General features: G+C 38.4%; 1 protein-coding gene and 1 long non-coding RNA gene across 3 annotated transcripts in view; one reads left to right on the forward strand and one right to left on the reverse strand.

Annotated features, from left to right (window-relative positions):
- RAPGEF2 (Rap guanine nucleotide exchange factor 2) overlaps positions 1-23,666 on the reverse strand; it is a 220,039-nt gene that overhangs the window by 184,174 nt on the left and 12,199 nt on the right. The gene's annotated exons all lie outside the window — the stretch shown is intronic.
- Positions 10-7,661, forward strand: LOC118501951. The gene is made up of 3 exons (XR_004904606.1): positions 10-164; positions 2,554-2,556; positions 7,647-7,661. It is a non-coding gene; the product is annotated as an uncharacterized LOC118501951 (long non-coding RNA).

The raw sequence follows: 23,666 nt of genomic DNA on the forward strand, positions 1-23,666 counted from the left end.
TAATAAAACGGGTGGAATAATTTATAGTTTTAATTTGAACATTTCACCTAAAATGGCATATGGTGTGCTTGAGTGTGCTATTGTTATGTTACAGAGTTACATGCTTATGACTTTGTAATAAAAGATCTTGTAATAAACTGGGGACGTTATTTGTGCCACACCCTGTATAAGGCACTAGCATTGACAATTTTCAACATGTTTTTTTTTCATTCTTTTTTACTTATTTAGAGAGAAAGGAAAGGAAGGAGAAAGACAGGGAGAGAAATATCAATGTATGGTTGCCTCTCACAAGCCCCCTACCGGGGACCTGGCCCACAACCCAGGCATGTGCCCAGATGGGGAATCAAACCAGCAACACTTTGGTTCACAGACCCGCGTTCAATCCACTGAGCTATATACCAGCCAGGGTGCACATAGCCCTAGGATTCAATAAAATCTATCTTTATAAACACCATTAAATGTCAGTATGATGGAAAGGCTGTTTTTCAACATCAAATAAGTGGTTCTCTAAATTCTCCAATTCAGTAAGCAATATAATAATTTCTGATATGAAACTTCTTGCACTGTTTCATTTTACATTTTTTTAATGTGGCTACTCGAGAACCAAATTGCATGTGTGGCTTGCATTCTATTTCCATCACGCAGCACTGACCAGTATACGGCCTGTATTTTGACAACTGTGAACACTAGGCAAGCGCTGAGTCCTCAGTAGCACTTTCTGAATAGTATCATGATAAGGGAATAAAAAATAAGCAAGTTGTTTAATACGTAAAAGCATCCATGAAGCTTGATCAAAAGTATTTGAGAGGTTATAGTTTTTCTTTCTCTATAAATCTTAAACGAACCAAGATGTGATAAAAGCAGTTTCTTGCAATAGCAATGTTGTTACTTATGATCTTCTGATAACCGTATAACTTGAAAAGATAATCTAGATAGACATCCTGGAACCTGGCCAGGCAACAGGCACCTGGGTAATATGTAACAGTTGAATTGTACTAGGTTGAACTTTTGGAGAGATTGAATGACTAAGGGGTACCTAAAATACTTTTTAATTAATAAAATGAACTGAGACTACTGGAAAGAATAGGAGAACAAAGTAAAGACAGCTTATAACTGAGCTTTAGCCAAACCAAAATTAAATCAAGCAAGTATTTGAGTTCCTATACTCAATGACACAGAGGGGAAAAATAAAGTAAAGAAATTGAGGGGTTACACAGAAATACAACAGGAGAACATTCTGAGCATCCATTACTAAGGAACTAGATTAACTGTGATACAATGGAACGCCCATGTACCTAAAATAAACAAATCCAATACACATCAACAAGAAGAGACGTTGGAAAAATATGGCTGAGAAAAAGGCAAGTTGCAGAATGACATAAGAAACACCGCAGTATTTCGATGAACTTTAAAAACACAACACTGTGGTTTATGAAGACACATACAGAAGAATAAAACAGATTGCAAGGATATCCACCAAATTCTCAGCAGTGGTTGGTTCTGGGGGAGAGAAAGGAGCATGAGATTAGAGGAGGAAAAAGGGGTCTTTCTCTATTCCGTCCCACTGTTTCTGTGTCTCACACACACACACACACACACACACACACACTGGGGAAAAGAATATGAAAAAATGAGATGGCAAAAACATAAATGGCTTCTGGCTACTGTGAGTGAACTTCAGTGAGCAAACTGACTGACTATACACATCGAGATTTCACTTTGCTCTCACAGCACCGCACACCCCCCCACAACACACACAACCCAATGCCATATTCTTGACTATCACTGGAGCCTACATTTATAGAACCTAAGGTCTCCATGGCAACAACATGGTCTGTCAAAAAGAGGCATTTGTTCAGTCAGAGAAAACACTTCCCCCAAGAAGCACCCTGCCCATCTTTAAAAAAAAAAAGCCAGAAACACTTATTCCATACATCTCACTCCCCATCAAATATCAACTTTAAAGTAACCACGTAACATTTGAAAAAGCTCTTATCTACAGCATTATATCAATATCCCTGCAGATGTGAAAATTTATAAAATTTAATCCAAGGTCTCAGTCAAGATAAACTACTACATATGATTTTTACAAATCCTCCTTTTATTAATCAATTCGTATGGGCCCAGTGGAATATTCTGTGCTGGAAAAAATATATTTTCTATGAGTGTGCTGTGAGATGGAGAAAAGAAGCACTCCAAACACACTTTTATGTGTCTCTCACTTTTATGGATTTCTGTTTACTCTGCGAGTTCTCACATAATCTGTGAGACTCAAACAAGGGAAGATTAAGATCTGAACCAAGAGCAACACAAATATTTTTATCAATAAAATTCAAAGAAATGGGTGGTAACTGTAGAAAGAACAAGTTTCTTAATCTTTGAAAAGTACTCAAGGAAGATTGCTTTCAACGTTTTAAAATAAATAGGTATTTATTTTAACAATATACGCCCATCCTACAAATTACATTCGTTCCTCCTGATTACCCGGATCCCGTGTAACGGTGCGTCAGAGTACAAGCTCTAAGACCAAGTCCCTGAAGTCCAATACCCCAGCTAGTACTTCCTACCTGCATCGTCCCTTCCTACCTTCATCGTCCCTGACAAGTCAAGTCATTGCGCTTCCAAAGCCTCTTTTCAAAACTGGAATAATATGTCCTCACATAATGTACGTGGAATGCTTCACACAAAAAGTATTCAATGCCCTGGCTGGTGAGGCTGAGTGGATTGAGCACTGGCCTGTGAACCGAAAGGTCGCTGGTTCAATTCCCAGTCAGGGCACATGCCTGGGTTGCAGGTCAGGTCCCCAGATGGGGGCGCATGAGAGGCAACCACACACTGATGTTTCTCTCCTTTTCTTTCTCCCTCCTTTCCCCCCCTCTGAAAATAAAATCTTTTTTTAAAAGTGTTCAATACAGGTTTGATGTTAGCTGTTAGTGCTTATAAACTAAAAGACTTTTTAAAAATTAACCACTGCTCTCTGTAAGTTAAAATGCTGAAACACAAAAAGGGGCTCTTTTTAGAACTCTGTGTTTTAAGTGATCTTTTTTATTGAGTAGCAATAAAAACTTGGTTTACCCTTTTCTGTCTAAATGCATTATTTTCTATGTTTGTTTTTAAAAACTTTTTAGAAAGAAAGAAACTATGAAGTCTTCTGGCAAAGCAACCCTTCCTCCACAGCAGCTGTTGTGTGAAACTGACTCATGAGAAGTAGACATAGAAGTGAAATATTTGATCATCTGGTCCTATCCACTTGCCAATGTACCAGTAGAATTTTTCCATCCTGTAATTTATTTTCAAATACTGCAAATAAATTTCTTACTGATTTTGTCAGAAATCAGTCTGGATTTACTATATATGAGAAAAATATTCCTCATTTTGTCAAAGCTATAAATCCATTAAATTCTGATAACAAAAAGGCAAAATAAAACAAGGTATTACCAAGACTTTTAATGTTGTGAGTGGCATTAAATACCTCTTTTTTACTTTCAAAGTCAAAAAAGAAAAATAAATATCCAACTTAAGTCTTTTTCCAACTGTTCTAGATAACCTTCTTTGTTCTTAAGAAAGAAGAAAGTTGCTATTCCTATAATCTTACATGTACACAACATGGAGTGACATTTGGTCACACACACCCCAAAGGTGCTGGGAATTCTTCGTCTTCCATCCTGTACACACGCCCCAAACAACTCGGATACAGACATGAGCAGTTGTATTACAGAGGTGCCAGACCCCCTCCATTTGTTCAGGCTGTCTCCACTTAATAGCAAGCATTTCTTACAGCTATAGAGGTAAAACTGGCTAGTTCCCTTCAATACAGGCCAGTAAACATATGAAACTATGTTCAACCCTCCTCAGAATGAAAGAAACATTATCTAAACACATTTTTTCACTTCCCAGATTGGCAAAATTGTGAAAGTTTAATGAAAACCTATCACTGGCATGGAGTTTTATGCACTGGTTGTGGAAATATAAATTGGCACAGGCTTTTCAATGAGCCATTTGGCAATATCTGTCCAAGTGTTAAATACACACACAGACACGCACACACGCGCAGATCACTGGTAATTTCCCTACCAGCCACCTAATCTCCGTATCTATTCACAAAAAGCATCCCAAACCACACACACACATATTTGATGCCATTCACCACAGCACTATTTGTGAGAAGACCTGGACTCCAAAACCACTGCGGATGTCCACCCCAGGGGGACAATGGAGGTAAATGACGATGCACTGAGGGAATGCTGTGCATCCCATGAACAGACTGAGGCTGGCCTCTAGGTCATCTCACAGAAATATTTTTTTAAAAAGGCAAGAACTGTATGTATAAAAATACTTCACTTGCTTAAATTAATATATTTTTAAATTTTATTTGTTTATTTTTAGAGAGAGGGGAAGGGAAGGAGAAAGACAGGGAGAGAAACATCAGTGTGTGGTTGCCTCTCACATGCCCCCTACTGGGGACCTGGCCCGCAACCCAGGCATGTACCCTGACTGGGAATCGAACCTGCGACACTTTGGTTCACAGGCTCGCACTCAATCCACCGAGCTACGCCAGCCAGGGCTGCTTAAATTAATTTTTGAAAAATCTAAATTTACTGGTAGGACAAAACCTTTTTTCCAAGCATACAAAATTTTATTAGATTCAGTACTAGAGTGTTCATATTTTTTAATAAAATTGGCATTACCAATGTTACATTATTTCCTCCCAACACCCATCTGCTCAATAACATGCTGGTCTCCTTGATTTTGTTTTCCACTTCTTCGTGTACTAGAGAATCTTCACCAAAATCCCTTCCTCACATCAACTCTCTCTCCCCATAACTAGAAGAGTCTCCCATTACGCTATTATAGTTTTTCCATTCTCCATGTTCTCAGCCACAGAAAAGCCTGAATTCTCTGATATTTTCAACACTTAAGCGGTCACTGCACAACTGAACATCTGGCATCACAAAAGGAACACCCTCAAAAATATTTTAAGAAATAGTAATGTTACTGGAATGTAATATAGAGCTTCCCAAAACAACTGCTTTAAAGAAGAAAGGAAAGCTGAGGGTTACATGCTGTTTCCCTGCTAAATTTCCAGGACAAGGAATTGTGCTTTTTAAATATAACACCTGGATAAATATCTAATCACTATTTGTACACCTGAAGATAATTTAATATTGCATGTCAACTGTAAGTGAAAAATAATTTCTAAAAAGTCTTTCAAATAAACAAATACCTGGCATTTCCACAACTTGTATATGTAAATGTAAAAACACATGGCTATACTAAAATATCCTAAATTATACTAAAACCATCTCTACCTAACATGAAAAAATATATACCCTCAGAGTGGAAAGCACCGAAAACCAGTGAATTAATCTGTGAAAACACAGCTGAATGAGCTTTCACATCTTTAATCACAACATGCCATCCTAGTAAAGATCACTTAATCATCCACAGCAGTGATGCAAGAAGAGCGCACTTGGCATGCTATTAGATCCAACATTCCCGGAAAGATACTCATAGTGGTGAAATATTCCATTGACATTCCTCGAGCAAGGGCCTCCTCTTCCTCCCCGAAAATCTCTCCCGGCCCGCAGTTCCTGTTTACTGGATCTCACTCTTCCTGCACAAGGACTCCACCCCTTGGTGTGACAAAACTGAATACCTGAAGGAATCTATTCTTAGCACCGACATTTACTTCGGTATTTTCTATCGAATCAACAGGATGCAAAGTTGTTTGTGCCTGACCAAAACCTGCCTGTTTTGTCCACTGTCCACTTGCTAATATTAAACAAAGAGAAATCTTTTACAAACCTTAGTTAACAAAAAAATTACTTTAGAATAATTTGGAGCTTAATACCCCTCCAATAACTGTATTTCAGGATTTAAAATTACCAAAATAGCCTTTAAGAAAAAAATTAGAAGTGGTCTGTGTATTCTGGGCGTATGTGATAGCACAGGAGAAACTGCTCAGAATGCCTTAGAATCTTCTGTTGTTACTCCATGCCCTTCTCAAAGCCCTAAGTATAACTGAAACATGAAGTGAGATCAAAGAAACATGAAACGAGAAGGGGCTGCTGGGAAACCGACAGTCCTCTCGATGGAAACCACTGTGGGGCCTGCCGCTGACACCTGCCCATCCCAGTTCCTTTCCCGACCACCTGGTCACTGCGCGTCCATTGCACCAGTGTATGAGTTCTCACCTGACGTGGGCCCTCCCCGGGCTGTGAACTCCCGGCACTAGGTCTCACGCACCCGTGTCTCCCAATGCACTCCGCAGCACAGTGTCACACGCTCACAGTCTGTGCGTTCAAAAGTATCTAGCGTGTGACAGAGTGCCTCCAATGTGCAGGGGCGTTCCTCCTCGACCTCTACTCTGTATGGCTTGTGCTGCATTCCCCCATTCACTCGAATGTTACGTAGCCAGAGGCGCCCAATTGCTTCAGACTCTACTTCATGAGAACTGCCTTCCTCTGTCCTATTGCAACGCACCACTGTCCGGAAACCCCCTTCAGGTGGTAGCAATGCGGGGTGTCCTTGCAGTGGGGAGCTCATTCTAATCTAGGACTACATGGTTAAAACCCTAGTCCTGTTATTTTTGGTTCAGATGGTCTCAGAGATCAGTTTTCTTCTCCAAACAAGGAAACAGCATATAGACAATGATATGGTATAAAACTATTACACTGCTTTTCCTGACCCATTCAATCAGCCCAACTCAAAATATAAATTCAAAATTCTCTTGTCTTCATCATTTAAAAAGACAATATAGCTGGGGAGGGGGAGAATTCCCCCAACACTATTCCTTCATGTGAAGTTTTCCACTTCTCAAATATTAAGTTAACTAACTCACCACAAGAAGGATCCCTTTTATTGGTGTACTAAAGTCTATTTATTTGGACAAAGTGCAACTTTGACAAGGTTTGCCGTACATCCTCAAGTTTGAAATTACTGTTACTTCTACCTGTACCTGCCTAAATTTCAAAAGCTGAAAAAGATAAAATTTTATTCAGGGTGACAGTGAAAACTATAGCCAAACTATTTGTGTCAAGGTCTTTTGTTACTTTAGCTGGGTAACATGGGAGACACAACATTATGAATGCTATTCTTTTTGACTTTTTATCAAAAATCAGGAATTCTCAGTATCAATGCTTTAAGACGGTTTGCATATGAAGACCCATTCTGTACGTGTGTGTGTGTGTGTGTGTGTGTCCATCTATCCCAGGCCACAGGCCCTTCCAGGAGAATCAGAGTTGGATGAAGCAGACACCAGTGTAAAAGCTCCAGGGAGACACCTCTCAGCCCAAGTCCTCCCTCGGGAAAGCTCATGGACGGGGTCTCAGGCCACATGCTGTGGTAAAATTAAACCATACTCATTAAGGTTCCACTAATCAGTAATTCAGTCTGTGTAAAAAAGTCTATTATACCATGAAAATGTTAAGCAAATTAATAATAAAATTAAATCTGTATGGGGGTACATTTATTCTACTTAGTAATAGAATAATAATTTAAAAACCCTAACACACTATCTGAATGCTAATTACAAATGAAAATTTGTTAATTTTACTAAGTCCATCAGAATGAAGAAACGTTTAAAGTATTATTGTTACTCTTTGTGTCTGCAGGTAATAAGCTACATGTATTTAAAAATTCTACAGTGTATGCATGTCAGAAACTTAAACTACCCTTCTCAGTAAACTTAAATCTTTATATCACTTTCCATTTATTTTTCACAAACTCACTCTCATTGCCTAGAATTATTCCTCAGGTATAATTACCTAGAGATGGGTTCTTTCTTATATTCACACTCAACAGAAATGTAAAATAATGCCAGCATTTAAAGATGCTACTGTGAAAACTGTCACAAACAAAACTGTTCATATGCTGAAGCCCAACCCCCAGTGTGATGATCTCTGAATACTGGGCCATTAGGACGTCATCATAGCTAGTGAGGTCAGGAGGGTACGATCCTGGTCCAACGAAACAGGTGTCATTACAAATGAGGGAGGGTTTCTGTAGTGCAGTGGTTATCACGTTCACCTCACAAATGAGGGAGGGACCCCATAGCTCTCTCCCCTCCACTCTGCCTCTGTGTGGAGGAAAGTCCATGTGAGAACCCAGCAGACAGGTGGTTTTCAGCAAGCCAGGACAACAGCCCTCACCAGAAACTGAAACAGTCAGAACCTTGACCTTAAATTTCTAGCCTCCAGAACCATGAGAAAATAAATTCCTATTGTTGGTGTCCAACCCGCAGCCTGCAGGCCACATGGGGCTCAGGATGGCTATGAATGTGGCCCAACACAAAATAGTAAATTTACTTAAAACATTATGAGATTTTTTTGTGATTACATGTTGCAATGTATTTACTGTGTGGCCCAAGACAACTCTTCTTCTTCCAGTGTGGCCCCAGGGCGCCAAAAGGCTGGCCACCGCTGATTCAGTGTACATTATTTTGTTATGGGAGCCTGAACAGATGAATGCAGTTCAGTTTCTTAAACCCAGGAAAGTTAAGCAAAAGTGAGTTTCAAAAGCACATCAAGTAATATACTCCAATGGAACTCTAAGCCCACTGAACAAAGCCAAACACGGCTACTACGAACATCATTTTTCTGATGAAAAATAACCTGTGATGCACATGAATGGAAGCAGTAGGAATCAATGCCATCAAGGACAAGGACAGCCGCGCTTTGATGATGGGCAGGAGCAGAGGTTATGAGGAGGTGATGTCAACAGCTCCAGCTCAGCAGTGTGCTCTACTTTTTAATGTCCACATGTTTCTCGAAATTATTGCTTATAAAGAATGATAAAACTTTTTCGTTTCTACTTCACAGGGTTACACTTTGTCAAAGTTCATTTGAAAGAAAGACAGACATGTCAAATACCAGAAAAATACCAGAAACTATTAGAGTCAAATACGTCATTACAGAAAACAATAGAGATTTCCACTTCAAGTTTATCAACAAATATTAAGCGTCTCCTGCACATCAAGCACTGCAGCAGGCACTCATGTCACTAAGCAATATTTCTAATAAAGAGATGTCCCGCGTGAATCGAAAGCATCATAGTCTGAAATCTCCAGGCCAGTGAACTCTGAGCGACTTGCTTGATGACAAAGAGGCAGCCCAAACGCTACTTGTCCTAAACTGAACCTCTGGTGGCTGTCGCCGCCAGCATCACCATGCCATCCCGCTGCACTGGAACCTGATCTTCCCGAAGTCCTCTGAAAAATATCATCCTCATCTTCCAGAAACCCTGAAGTCATCTTCCCATCCTCTTTCTTTCGCACCCACATTTAATACATCTTGTCTGCTCCACTTTTATAATATATCAGCATTTTAAGGGGTGACCATTTTCCCCTCCCACCATCTGCTATTACATCCAGCTGACTGCATTAGCCCCCCAATTGGTCTCCCCGTTTCTACCCTCTCCCCTCTGCTGACTGCTCTCAACCACCCAGCGTTCTGAGCGATCTCACCATTCCTGTACTCAAACCCCTACAATGGTTCCCCAACCCATTCAGAATAAATGCCCAGGTCTCTACTTAATCAGGCCTCCCCTGCTAACTGTCTGGTATCAAAACCTTCTATGCCACTTCCTAACTAGTCCAGCCCTGAGGCTTCCATCGCTCACCAAGCCAAGACAGTATCCACCTACGAAGCCTGAGAAGCTTTCTCCTCTGTTCATCACAGGAGAGTGCAGAGTGGAGAGTCTTACTTCCCTCTCTGCTCCACATCAGCCCAATTCCGAACCCCCTAGCAACAGTGGGTGATTTTAGTTGCTTGTTTACTCTTCCAAACGTTTTTAAAAATCTGTATATTGAGCCAGAGAAAACATATTTTCCCACCTTCAAAATTCTATTTGTATACCTGTCCCTTGCTTGTTTATGTAACGTAAGATATAATTTGGGGATCTTCCCAGGACAGCACATGAAGAGCCTGTTTGTGTGGTGCCGGCAGTGGCTCCATCATTTCATTCGGTCCTTGCGGTACCTCTTCATTATCCCTGAAACCTCCAAATGCAGGCTCACTCCACTGAATATCTTTCCACCGTTTTTATCAACATCGAACGTGGTGTTTATTGTTTTGTCTGCGTGCCTCTCCTCACTGGAACGTGAGCTCCACGTCCTGAGCGCAGACTGGCTGTTCACAGCGGGGTCCTCAATGACTAAAGCAGCAAGTGGTCCACAGGAGACCCTTGAAACATCTGTTAAATTCACTCCAGTCCAACCTCGGTGCCCGTCGGCTTCGGAACTCATCAAACCCCGTACTTGTCACATTTTAACCAGAAAAAAAAAATGCCCCATCACTTGTTACTTGCTCGGTAGCCCGTGGTTTGGGCACTGGTCATGAGTTGCAGAACGAATTAACTAGTACTGAGGTACCACTGTAACTCCAAGGACTGCTAGAAGTAGTGAACGTTGACTGGTATCTGCTAAAGTACAAAACTTTCTGCAGTGAAGTTTACTGCAGCAGGAAAATTAAATTAAACTTAAAAACTACCTGCTTCAATGCAAAAGGTTTCTAAGCCAGCCCCCTTGACCCTTAATGTTTTTCTATGTAGCTACACCCAATGGGTCTTTCTCCTGTGGGAAAAGTTACTTGCATCATAAAGGAAATATTTCAGCAACAAGAACGTATTTTTCTGAGAACATATCTACAAAGTATAGTGGCATCTGAAAAAATACAATTTTTTCACAGTTTTTAGAACATAACCATTTGCTCTAAAAATAAAATCTAATGTTATATAAGTTAAATCAGCATTGAAAATATATAGGCCATTTGCATTTAGCACAATATTAGAATGAGTAATGATCCTATTACAAATAAAATTAGGTGTATTTTGCAAGTTACAAAGTGGCATTCAATCTGATAAAGGACTTGTAACCCGAATCTATAAAGAACTCTCACAACTCAAGAAAAAAAACCACAGCTTTTCAAAATGCTAAGTGCGGTGTGGTATCCTGGATTGTATGTATCCTGAGCAGGAAAAAAGACTTTAGTGGAAAAACTGGTAACACGCACAGAGTCTCTAGTTTAGTAAGTGATATTGTTCCAATATTTACTTCTTAGTTTTGACAAATATACCAAAGTTCTGTAAGTGACAGGTGAACAAAAAAAAAACTGCACACTATATGAATTTACATAAAAGATACTCTGAAAAAGGTAAAACTATAGGAACAGAAACCATATCAATGGTTGCCAGAGGCAGGGCTAATCAGAGGGGACTGGCTACAAGAAGGGACAAGGGAAACTCTTCAGGGTGAAGAGAACGTCTTTATTTTGGTTGTGGTGGTGGTGACATGACTACACATAGAATTTTATACTTAAAAGGTTAAATCTTACTACACATAAACATATGACTGTTTCAAAAAGTTGCACCCAATTTAACTGCAACTTGATTTTTTTTTTTAATTCCTAAAAGGACTTGTACTGGTAGCAGTGCAAACTGCTACTACAGTAGTTATTGAATTTAGAGATTCAAGCACCCCTTGGCTCAACGGAAAGTCACCAGATCACTGGGTAAGAGATGCCCACTGCAGCACTGTGAGCACCTGTGACAGTCAAACACATGTGTGCGCACATGCACACACGTACCACCAGCACCACACAAACGGGCTCTTCATGTGCTGTCCTAGGAAGATCCCCAAATTATATCTTACATTACATAAACAAGCAACGGGCAGGTATACAGATATAATTTTGAAGGTAGGGAAATATGTTTTCTCTGGCTCGATATACAGATTTTTTAAAAACCTTCGGAAGAATAAACAAGCAACTAAAATCACCCACTCTCGTTAGGGGGTTGGGAATTGGACCGATGTGGAGCACAGGGGGAAGTGAGACTCTCCACTGTTTACACTTTTATACTTTTTGATATATGGACCATGCAAAAAAAATCCTCTAAGTAAATAATATTTTAAACACCGATTTTAAAAATATCTAGTTGAGGTACAAATTACGAACATTTTTGGAACACTGAAAACAGCCCAGAGACAAAAACATTATCATGTACACTTACAGTGAGAGTTAACTTTCAATTACCAGAAGAAAATGAGCAATCCACACAGGAGACTATGTACTTAACCTTTCTTTCTGACTCCAGTACCCCGCAAAAATAGAAGAAAATAAGGAGTATAAGAAATAGAAAACAAAGAACGTTTGGGAAGGAAAGGGCATAATCTTTTGAAAGGGGACATAAACAAGAAAACTCAGATTTAAAAAGCCAAGAATGTATTACATCTTTAAAAACCCTCTACCTTTGCCCTGGCTGCTGTGGCTCAGTAGACTGAGTGCTGGTCTGCAAACCAGGGAGTCACCGGTTTGATTCCCAGTCAGGGCACATGCCTGGATTGCAGGCCAGGTCCCCAGTGGGGAGCATGTAGGGGACAACCACATACTGATGTTTCTCTCCCTCTCTTTCTCCTTCCCTTCCCCTCTCTCTAAAATACAGTCTTTAAAAAAATAAAATAAAAATAAAAACCCTCTACACCCTTCTGTCCAGGAGTGCTATGCTCTTCCGTCTGTAAAGCAGGGACAATATTTTCTATGTCTTGTAAGGGCCAAAGAGAAACAACTAAGACTTCTTGCCACAAACACAAAGTGACTGACCAGTCCCCTACCACCTAACAACTCCAAGACACCATTTAAACACAGATACAGGCGCAGACAACCAGAGCATCTGGATGGATTATTTTAGAATTTCAAAAACACTTAAGCCTCCTTAAGATCTTACATTCCAAAATCTAGCAAGCTGCCTTTCATTCTTTAGTTGAGACTGTGAAGTACAATCATAAAACGGCATCAGAGCTGGCTAGATAGGTTCAGATAACGTCCGTCCTTAGCTCTGTGCAAGATATGAACTAACTCTTAGCATATTTGAAAAAATGTCTCTGAAGTCTGGCCCAAACAGCCCCTCGCGGAATAGTGTGGCCAGACAACAAAGCTCACTTACAGAGCTAAGATATCTTCATGGCCACAGTTACAAAAGCAGACGTGCCAGGAATGTTTGACCTTCCAACCTGCTAGTTTCAAAGACTGGATAACCCATTTAAACCTGGTCCCTGGTAGCAGTTTCCCAAACCTTTCCTCTGGCTTTTTCAGTAAGTACTGAAAACCAAGGTTCTCAGCTATGTTCTCAGCTAAGGTTCTACACAGACAGGCTAAGCGTTACAGTCACTCCACGCCGAAACTTCATAAGCAATGCAAATAAGAGGTGTGATAAGTCTGTGTTTCTGACAAACCAGCACACAGAAGCCTGGTTGTGCTACTACAGAGAAAAACTGGTTCCTTTCCCAAATAGGACAATGCAAAAGGCATCAAGTTAGCCCATTACAAAAAACAAAGAATGCTAACAGAATTCCTCTGGCAAATATCTATCTGCAATGCTATAGTTAATTTTTTTTAAAAAAACCCCACAAAAACAAAACAAAAAACTACAAACCAAAAACCAACAGCAAATAATCAGAAGATATCAAGATAATATATTAAAATCCTTAACACAGTGTCTGATGACAAAATTAACAATCCATTAATATTAGGTGCTAATAAAACCATCACATGCTATTATTTTCAGATAAACCTGGAAATTAAGATAGGCTATTTAAGAGGCATAATTAAAATAACAATAGCTAACATTTACTGAGAGTAATTTATTTGCCAAGCACCTGGAGCTAATTTAAAAGTAGACATTCCAGCCTCACTCTGCTAACTCCAATTGTTTTAAAAATTAAATTTTAATAAAATTACACTTGAGACCTGAAGCTCATCTCTAAAGTGTAAGTAACCTACTGAGACATTTTAAATAAAGAAAAACATCTTAAGCAAGTCAGAATTTCATCTTGTAAAAGTCCTTTTAACAGCAATACAGACACTTATACCCAACTTTACTATAGAGGGAGTACAGTGGGAAAAATATAAACTTTAAGTCAGAGTTATGTGTCACTAACATACTATTTAACCTCTCTGCATCTCAGTTTCTTGCTGGTAAACTGAAGGCGGCACTTCCTGCTGAATTGGGTTGATCAAGAAACTAGCTTATTCCTAGCTGACTTTCTGTAACGGACACAATAAATGCCCATTGCTTTTCCGCATCTTTCCTCGGCTGTTCTTTCTCTGTTCTCCCCAAATAAAATGAGCAACAAACACCACAAAGTGTTACATATTATTACACTGGCAAGCAAGCTAAAACAGCTAATGTGGCACTTCCAAAAGAGCTGCATTATAAACATAACTCTTACTTAAGAATAATTAGAGGCATAATGCAAAGATTCATTTCAGGTTGTACCTTTCAGTGTGGAACATGTTCTACAAAATTCAAATTCCTCTTCAAATTCTTCAAAAACCATCAAGAGGCTTCTACATCACATTCCTTTTCCTATCAACACTCATGCAAGTTTCTGCCTATCTAAGTGTACATAGCATCCAAACTTAAATACAGGATGACATCTCAATAATCAGAAAAGAAAATGGTATCCATTCATAGCATATAATTATGGAGCTTTTATTCTAAAAGTACGGATTCTGGTAAACACAGAGTAGAACACATAGTCATGTGATGCACATCGAAAGGCTTTGCCACACTTTTGAAAGTGAAGAATTTGGGGGGCAGCTTTTTTTTACTTAAAATAAAGTAACCAAAACTATTTCAATACATTGGAGTAGATGAGTTTTCACACAACGGTTCTTTGCAGCCTGAAAAACCTGTAACGAGGAAAAGCTCTTTACAAAACTCAGCATGAAGCCTATGCTTCCAAAATGATCCAGGTAAGTATTAACCTGGACAACCGAATCAAGAAATAATTTGAAAACATGGTTTTACTGCCTCAGACACACCAAAAAAGACATACTTCTATAAATACTACTAGCCAAATACTAAAAGTATCTTAGTTTATCATCTTTGTAAATGACTCACAATTTCTACTGGCACTAATACTTGAGATGTGTTGATGATAGTAATGCCTTGCATTCGAGTTTTCTATTCATGATGTACTTTTCATATATTATGTTCACTGAAGTCTTACAACCACCCCGAAAAACAAGTAAGGCAGACAGCATGCCCTACCTTACAGACCAGAAAAATAAGACCAGCGAGAGATGCCAAAGTCACGCAGAGAGAACGCATAAGGGATATGACACCAGCCCTTCTCCCCCAGCCACTCTTCCTCATTATAATTCCAGACGCCAAAAATAAATGACACCGTTGGAGTGATACGGATGCAAAAGAAGTCAAAGCATTATTAGTCTCAATTTTTTCTTCTTCTTAGGTCTTAGAAAAGGTTGAATATACAATTTAAAATATTGTTGATCTAACGTTAAAAAGGCTACAAGGTAGATGTATAAAACGAAAAGTTCAGAATCCAGGGAAAGCAAATGTATACATACCCAAATATAATCCAAGGCAACAAACTGAAGTCCAGAGCTTAGGAACTCATAACGCCATGCCCAGAATTCAGGTTTCTGCTTCTGACTTGCTTCTGTGACTGAGGCAAGTCATGGTGACTAAGGGAAATTTGAATCGCTAACGCCTAACTAGGCAATTCTAAGAATCAATTTTGGCTCAGTCTTAAAATAATCGCATGCCTAAATCATGCTACAATCAAATAATTTAAACAATTTTTCCTGAGAGCTAAATTTTTAAATTGTACCAAATCGCATTGTACCCCATCAGCACTGCTTGCTTTAATTATCGTCAGAATGTCTGACACACATTAAAATATTTACAGATTGCAAAGATATGTGAAACACCACGAAAACACAAATGTCGGCAAGACAATCTCAGCTGCAAGGACTTTTCCAGTTTAAAATACGAGAAAAGATACAAACGCCTAACAATTATGAAATAGTGACGGGGGTACATGTCTTCAAGAAATGCACAACCTAAAAACAGTAACAATCCCATCAAGAAAAATTTAAACTGCAGCTCAAATGACCAGAAAAAAACTTCATGAACATTTAAATTAGCCCTTTAAAAATGAGCAGGATGGACTGAGAAAGGAAGGTCAGCATTACGTGAAGAGTGACTAGCATGGGTAAGAAGGGAGAAAAAAGGCTTGTTTAAGAGACATTGATAAAGGCCCAAGAATATTGTCAGGTAGAATAGAAAGAACCACAAAGAAAATGAACTAATGTTTTCTTTCTCAAATTCCAAGGGTAGCTTTTTATAAAATCAATTCAAACACAGAAGCAGTTTACCAGGAAGATAATGCAAGACTTATTGTTCTTTGTGGTTACAAAGTATCATTCTTGACAATTACCATCCACATGAATGGGTTCCACTTGACAATGAGAAAGGAAGCCATAGGTATTTGCCTCTAAAACTTGACCTGAAATAAATAGGTCCACAACATTTCTCTTCCTGTGCTTTTGATTTTGTAATCAATCAGGAAAAGTAAAAATGAAGAGAAATGGAAACTGGGACCTACCCTAATAGTAGGGTAAGCATGGGTTCCTGTAAACATTTTTAATACAGTTGTTCTCACTATCAGCAGAGGAGAACATTTATCCACTATGTTAAGAAGAAAATCCTTATAATCTTCTAAAAGGTATGATAGAAAAGGATTAGGCAATTTTTTTTTAACACCTTGGACAAAAGATAGAGTATTTTACAATAAAAGTCACTAAATCTATTCCATCTATAAAGAAAACTATGAAATACAAAAGGCCAGGTTTTACATTGTGAATGAGATCGCTTTTCTTCTTTTTCCTAAAAAAAATTTTTACCCAATTTGATGAAAAGTATGGATTGCATTCCATCAGACTTTTAAAACTTTATGGATGCTAGGTTTTCTTTCCGCTTCCCTCCATGCTATTTTGTATTTTGTTTCAACCAATTTGAAGGTAAATATTGTCTTCCTGAAAATTGATTCAATATGTTTAACGTCTACTCCCTTCCAACACATACACACACACAAAGCAGAAATGCACAAAATGCTGTATAACATGCTTAAAGTTTTAAATTCGTTTCTGATCACTTCCAGGAGAACTGAGATGACATCTGAAAGTATTAAAACTGATTTCCTCTAAGGATAAGCAGCTGAAGGAAATAAACACTAGGACAATTTCTATTTGGCAGTAAGGAGTTCTGATGCTACATACATTGTAACAAGGTTTTCATTAGCCTTTTCTACAAAGTCTCACTTAACACAGAACGACACTGGTGCAAATGTGGAGCAAGTCCATGTTTCTGTCCTAAACCACCGTGAGGGCAAAGGCTCTCACTTAAGTTATTTCACTGCTGAACCCCACCAAAAAAATAAAAATAAAAATAATAAAAATTCCTATTGGAATAGTCTCTTTACACACATTGATATAATTAATTACCATAGATGTACAAGTTCTATTATGTTAACTAATTATTTAAAAGTTATCTTGGTGGTTGCCAAGAAGTAAGAGCTACTGAAGACAACACAGTACACTAAAAAGAGAAAAGATAAACTCGTGCAAGTCTCTGTTTGGATGTTAAGATAAAAAACCTAGAAAAAGGAAACAGTTTTATCTCTGAATCCAATTTCCAGGTTTAGTTAGATAATACGCCTACAACCATTTTAAAGGAGATAAAGTAGCAGTAAAATAATCCTTGAGTGCAAACTAAATGGAAATTAGGGTAATTTTTGGTACAAAACAGGTTAATGAATTGAGCACAGCACCCAGCAATGTGCCAGGTGCTGGACCTACTACATCTGATGAGCTTTAAAGACTCACAGTTCTGTTTTTTTAGTAATGAAAGCCTAACTCAGAAAGAAAATTCTATTAAAACTTCTCATCTAACTCCAGATTTCTCGAAACCCCCACAATAAGACAGCAGATACCATTTCAGGAAAGTCAGACTGAAAAACTGAAGACAACAACCTAGACAAAAATACATCCTTCCTAGAAGCAAAGCTCTGGCACAGAAAAACTATATTGGATGATCACTGACAGATCACCTGTAATAAACAGTATACATTATATCCAGTGTCATTAAGATGTTTTATAAGCAGTTACATTAGTAACGCTATTATGGAACAAAATTTCTCCTTCCAGAGTATATTTTCACCAACATACTTTATTAGAATAACTAAAAGTCCTCATCCTTGTTTGGCTCTACCTAGGAAGAAAAAACAATTGAGACTGACAAAAGAGCTTCAGTTTTGCTCTTTTTAACTAAGAGGGAACCTAGGCTGGGGTGAGTTCCCACCTCTTCATTCCTCTTTACCTAAAGACACCTCATCAGCAAAAACATTCCAGGCTTGAAATTACAGAAGACATTAGATCGCTGGGCCCTAAAATCAGTTGGAAGTTCTTCTCACTGAGAGCCCAAACAACCCCCGTGGGGGGGAGGGGGGCATCTTTTGTGTGTAATGCCTCCTTCCCAAAAGTGGGTGAATGATAAGAACCCATACCTCCTCCTCCTATGTCCTCCAAACTCCCCTGATTTTCCTGAGAAGGCAATTTCCTCATTAACTTGATCCTCCCAGTCTTCAGCCAATGGAAACTTATTGTAAGACGTTCTTCTTAACAAACATACTACTCCAATGTCAACTATAAAAATGGTCATGTACCCTGCTCTCACACCACAACTGACTATTTAGAATAGTCACACACACACAAAAAAAAATAACACAAAGTTATTAATTTCAAGGACAGCCCTGAGACAATACTAGTCCCTCTTCCTCCCAAGTCTGTCAGGTTCAGTTGAAACTGATGCAGACCTGTTTCTCACCCATCTCTGTGTAATTGCTTGTCCCTGTACCCAGTCCAGGAGAGGGCTGTGGCTCCAGCATTCCAAAAGTGGAGGTGACCTTCCTGGTCATCGTAACACTACCTAAGTACTTGTCCTCGAGCACCATCCTGACTTGTAGAGCCTGGATCCAAAAGCCCCTGCTGCACATTAAATAAACTAGAAATTCTTTAACTGGCCTGATTAAACTTTTCAAGCCTGTAAGGCGAGCAGAAGGCAGTGAAACACACATTTTTCTAACCACTGGGGCAGGAAGCAAGATACTTCTTGCAGAATATATGCAAAATGAGGGCATTAGCATTTTCTGTGTAACAAGAGAAATACCTAATTAAGCATTCCATCAAGAAGGCAGAATCTGTCTCCCTAAAATCAGTGAATAAATTCACCCCAACAAGGAACTTCCTACATATTTAGCTTGAATGTTTCCTAAGCTTTAATATTATTATTGGCAAAATCAAGGCCTAAAACAATTCATTTACGAAAGTACTTAAGAAGAACACAAAACTCATGGATTAACAGAATTGAAAATCGATTACTTTTATTCCTTATTACTATTGACTACATCCACTTAATTGACTAATAGCACAGTGTTTATTTCCAGGCAACGAATCTGTTTTCCATGGAACCAAAACAAAACAAAACAAAACTCTAAGCGAGCTGATGGGCCTTGAAATAAACAAGAATTAAAGACATGTGATAAGTACCGAAAAAACTAGTTTACAATGTGGGACCTTTCTCCTCAAAAAAAAAAAAAAAAACCTCTTAAAATTTTCCTTTGTAAATTGGCTAGTAATAGCAACTGTAATATTCCTAATAATCATCACTCAGAAGTTTAAGCAACTTCTAACATTTTCTAAAAATAATTGTAGACACAAATAAAACCTGAGAATACTACTGAGTGAGAAAGAAAAATAATGGTCAGGTAATATAATGTTTTGACCAACTTGATATCCATTTCCCAACTCCTCCTCTGTCTTTGAAGTTTTCTAAATTGTAAAGCAAAACGTTCAAGAACATTATTTAATCAAATCTGTCCAGAACTACATTATAGACAACTTCAAAACAGCTCTGCATCTAATACTTGACTGTGAAAACATAACACTTCAATTTAAAAAGTGTCATTAAAAATAGACAATTTTTGCTCATGACAATGCTATATTATTAATAAAGTCAGGCCCCCCAAAAGAACAATAAAATACGTAGCTCTGGCCAGTGAGGCTCAGTTGGTTGGAATGTCACCCCATAAACTGAAAGGACTGGGGTTCAATTCCCAGTCAGGGCACAAGCCTGGGTTGCAGGTTCTGTCCTGGTGGGGACAGAGTGCTGGTGCGTGTGAGAGGCAACCAATTGCTGTTTCTCACATGGATGTTTCTCTCCCTCTCTCTCTCTCTCTCTCTCTCTCTCTCAAACCAATGAGCCTGACCTTGGGTGAGGAATAATAATAATAAGCTTTCATAGCCAAGTTGGGTCACTCCTTACACTATCAAATATTACAAAGGAACTCTCCACTCGCCTGAGGTATAGCTGATAACAGCACAAAATAATCACCCCACACCCACACCCTTCCAGAGGTATTTGCGTTTTTACAAAGATGAAAGTCTAAGGAAAGAACAGACTTTTTTTGTAAAGAACCAGACAGCAAATGTTTTAAGCTTTGCAGCCTGTACTGTCTTTTGTCAACAATTCAACTCAGCCTCTGCGGTACGAAAGCAGCCACCAACAATATTAAAGTATAAGGCTGGCTGTGTGCCAATAAAACTTTATACAGAAAAACCGGCTGTGGGCCAAGTGTGCTCACCTCTATGTAGGTGGGTGATTAAATTTTCAAGTTTGCTGGCTGTCTCTCTGGGACATGGAGATATACACTTAACTACTTCTGATATTTATTTCCTGTACTCAGGAATCCGAATTAGATCAGGCATTTTCAACGTGTTTTAGTGGAAAAATCTTTTTCTAATAAAAATGAAACTGTGTAGGCCAGGCCAGCTGTCCACACCTCCCCGACGGGCCCTGAGAAGCTTCTAGGGCCATCTACAGGTCTGTGAGACAGTGTGGAAATCACTGGCCAGCTGATCTCTAAGGTCCATTCAACACCAAGGACCAATAGTACCATATCTGCTTTGCTCAGTGGCCATCAGCAAGGGTGAGGGAAGCATCCCGTGGGTTATGGGTCTCTCAGGTACTCCAGAAATCCCTCTGTCTCCTTCAATAAAGAGCAGTTAGTTATATGCCAAAATTAAAAATAAAACAGGGAAAAAGCAGAAGGCAATGAAGTGAACATTAAATGCTACTTTATGTATGTATTTCAATTACGATGTTTCTTGATAAAATCTGTAAAAACAATTACCATGAGAAGGTCTCATTACAACCTACTTTTTTCTAAAGTTTTATATAATCAGTAAGTAAGATTTCAATGGAGCGTATGTAATCTATTTCTGATACCACCCTTAAAAAAGGGAATATATTTACCCTGGGTGGCTTGGATGGTTGGAACATTGTCCCGCATACCAAAAGGTTACAGGTTTGATCCCTGGTCAGGGCACATACACAGGTACCTAAGTTGTGGGTTCGATGTCAGGATGTGAACCAATATGTGTGTGTCTCTCTCTCTGCTCCCCCAACCCCTGCCACTGTTCCCTCCCTCCCCCCCTCCATTGTTCTCTCTCTAAAATCAATAAGCATATCCTTGGATGAGGATTTAAATATATATATAGATTTGCATGTTAATCATCTCACAATTGAAATACAAGTGATCATATCTATTAAAATGGGTCAAGGTCAGTTATTCTACTTAGTAAAAGTTTATGAGAAAGTTAGTTCTATATTCTAGCATTGAATTTAATTTTACAACTTAGTTTAATTTAAACTGTGCTTGAAGATAGTCAAAAATGTCAGAGTAATAAAAATATGCAAAATAGAATGAAAGTGTCACAGGAGCCCAGAGGAAGAATTTATACACTCTGTGAAATCCCAGTGAAAATACCAGTGTAAATGACAGCTCCAAATATAAGCACCAAAATAACTTTACTTTGTTGCACAAAGTTACATGTTTCTACAAAGGGAAGAGATTTGTGTTGCAAAAAGTTAACCAAAAATTGATTTTCCTTTTCAACTTTTATTCAATTCTCTATTAACACAAAAGGATATAACTATTCCACTACCCATCCCCATCTCAAACTCTCAGGAAAGAAACATCAAGTCATTAAAGAACATTTTTAGCTTCAATTCTGTGCTAAGGAGTGTCCTGACGTAGGGTTCTAACTTTTAACATCCACTGTAAAGACTCAGGAATTTATTATACACCACTCCTCCAACCAAAACAAATAACTTAGGAAAACAACAAATTTTTTAAAATGACAAATACCTTCAACTTTTTCCAGTAACATTTCTAGCCATTAATTTCTGACAACGAATTGTTTAACTGACCCCACTACACATTAAGAGCAGTTTATATACATATAAATCTTGAATGCTATCATTAAAAACCCAAACTAAACATAATTGCTCTGAGGCTGAACACAGCACATACTTAAAGTTTTATTAGTATTACAGCTAGTCTTGTATAACATTCAATATGAAACCATTTTTCTTCAAGATACAAGTTTATGATATAAGTATGAATTCAACAAATTACAGAAAACTATTTAAACAGTATCTTTTATAAATACTTTATATACAAATGTATATTTATTTATAAAAAGTGATGATTCATCTGTAGGGAGAGATGACAAATTGAAACTTGAAAGTCCCAGAAAATTGACAAAGTGTCACTACAAGTAGATATATGAGCATACACAAATTGAACAGATTTTAAAAAATGAAATAAAACTTCTAGAATGTTAATAGAATAAATTCAAAACCAAGTGAATTTAGAAAATGTAAGCCTACATTTTATTTTAAATCAATATTTCTATCAATAGTTACCATTTAAAAATAATTCTATTTAAAAGCTAAATTCCATGTTTCATTTACTTTTATAATAATGCTCGTCACTGGTATTTTTATCTCTATTTCCAAATAAAAGACTGTGGTTCAGAAAATTAACAATCATACACCTATTAAGTGAACCAAGAAGTCAAATACATCTATGACTCCATAACTGTAGCTACAGTAATGGAGCTCTATAATCCAATAAGACTTCCAAAGCGGTCTCCTGAGAATCACTGCATGAACTTATTACGATCACCTATTTTCTATGCCAAGTAAGTTGGACAAATACTATCGGCTCACATCGCTCATTAATCTTAACCTCTTTCTTTCCTGCCTTTCTGTAATATATAGGCTTAGAAGCAAAATATTCAAATTTCCAGCCTCCTTTGCAACTAGGAATAGCCATGTGACACAGCTCTGACCAAAAATAACAAGTGCCCAGGGAGGGCTTTCCTTCCAAATGAAAGACAAAACCGGACCAGGGAAGGAATGCTCAACATCCTGTTTTCCTTGGTTTGTCCTGCAGCCACCATCCTGCCACTCCAACAGGAGCCAGTTTTCTGGATGACTGACACCCCTGAGCATCTACGCCAACCCTGCATTGCCTTCCTATACACTTTTTAATTGAATTTATTGTGGTGACACTGGTTAGTAAAATTACGTAAGTTTCAGGTGCACGAATTCTATAACACATCATCTGTATATTGTACTGTGTGTTCACCACCCCAAGTCTCCTTCCATCACCATTCATTCCCCCCCCTTTACCCTCTTCTCTCTCTCCCCATCCCCCTCCTCCTCTGGTAATCAGCATACTATTGTCTGTGTCTGTGAGTCTCTGTTTATGTTTACTGCTTCATCCTTTCTGGTGTGAGAAAAACAAGCCCTTGGTTCAGCCCCTATGTGGGCAGATTTTTTCTAACCAGCAGACTAATGCAATCCTAATACAACGTATGCTATGAATCAAGTCTATTGAATTGAATTATGTCACATATCACTTTGGTGAATTGGTCATGATAAATAATGATGAAAAA

This window comes from Phyllostomus discolor, chromosome 8 (assembly GCF_004126475.2).
Source record: "Phyllostomus discolor isolate MPI-MPIP mPhyDis1 chromosome 8, mPhyDis1.pri.v3, whole genome shotgun sequence".
Lineage (NCBI taxonomy): Eukaryota > Metazoa > Chordata > Mammalia > Chiroptera > Phyllostomidae > Phyllostomus > Phyllostomus discolor.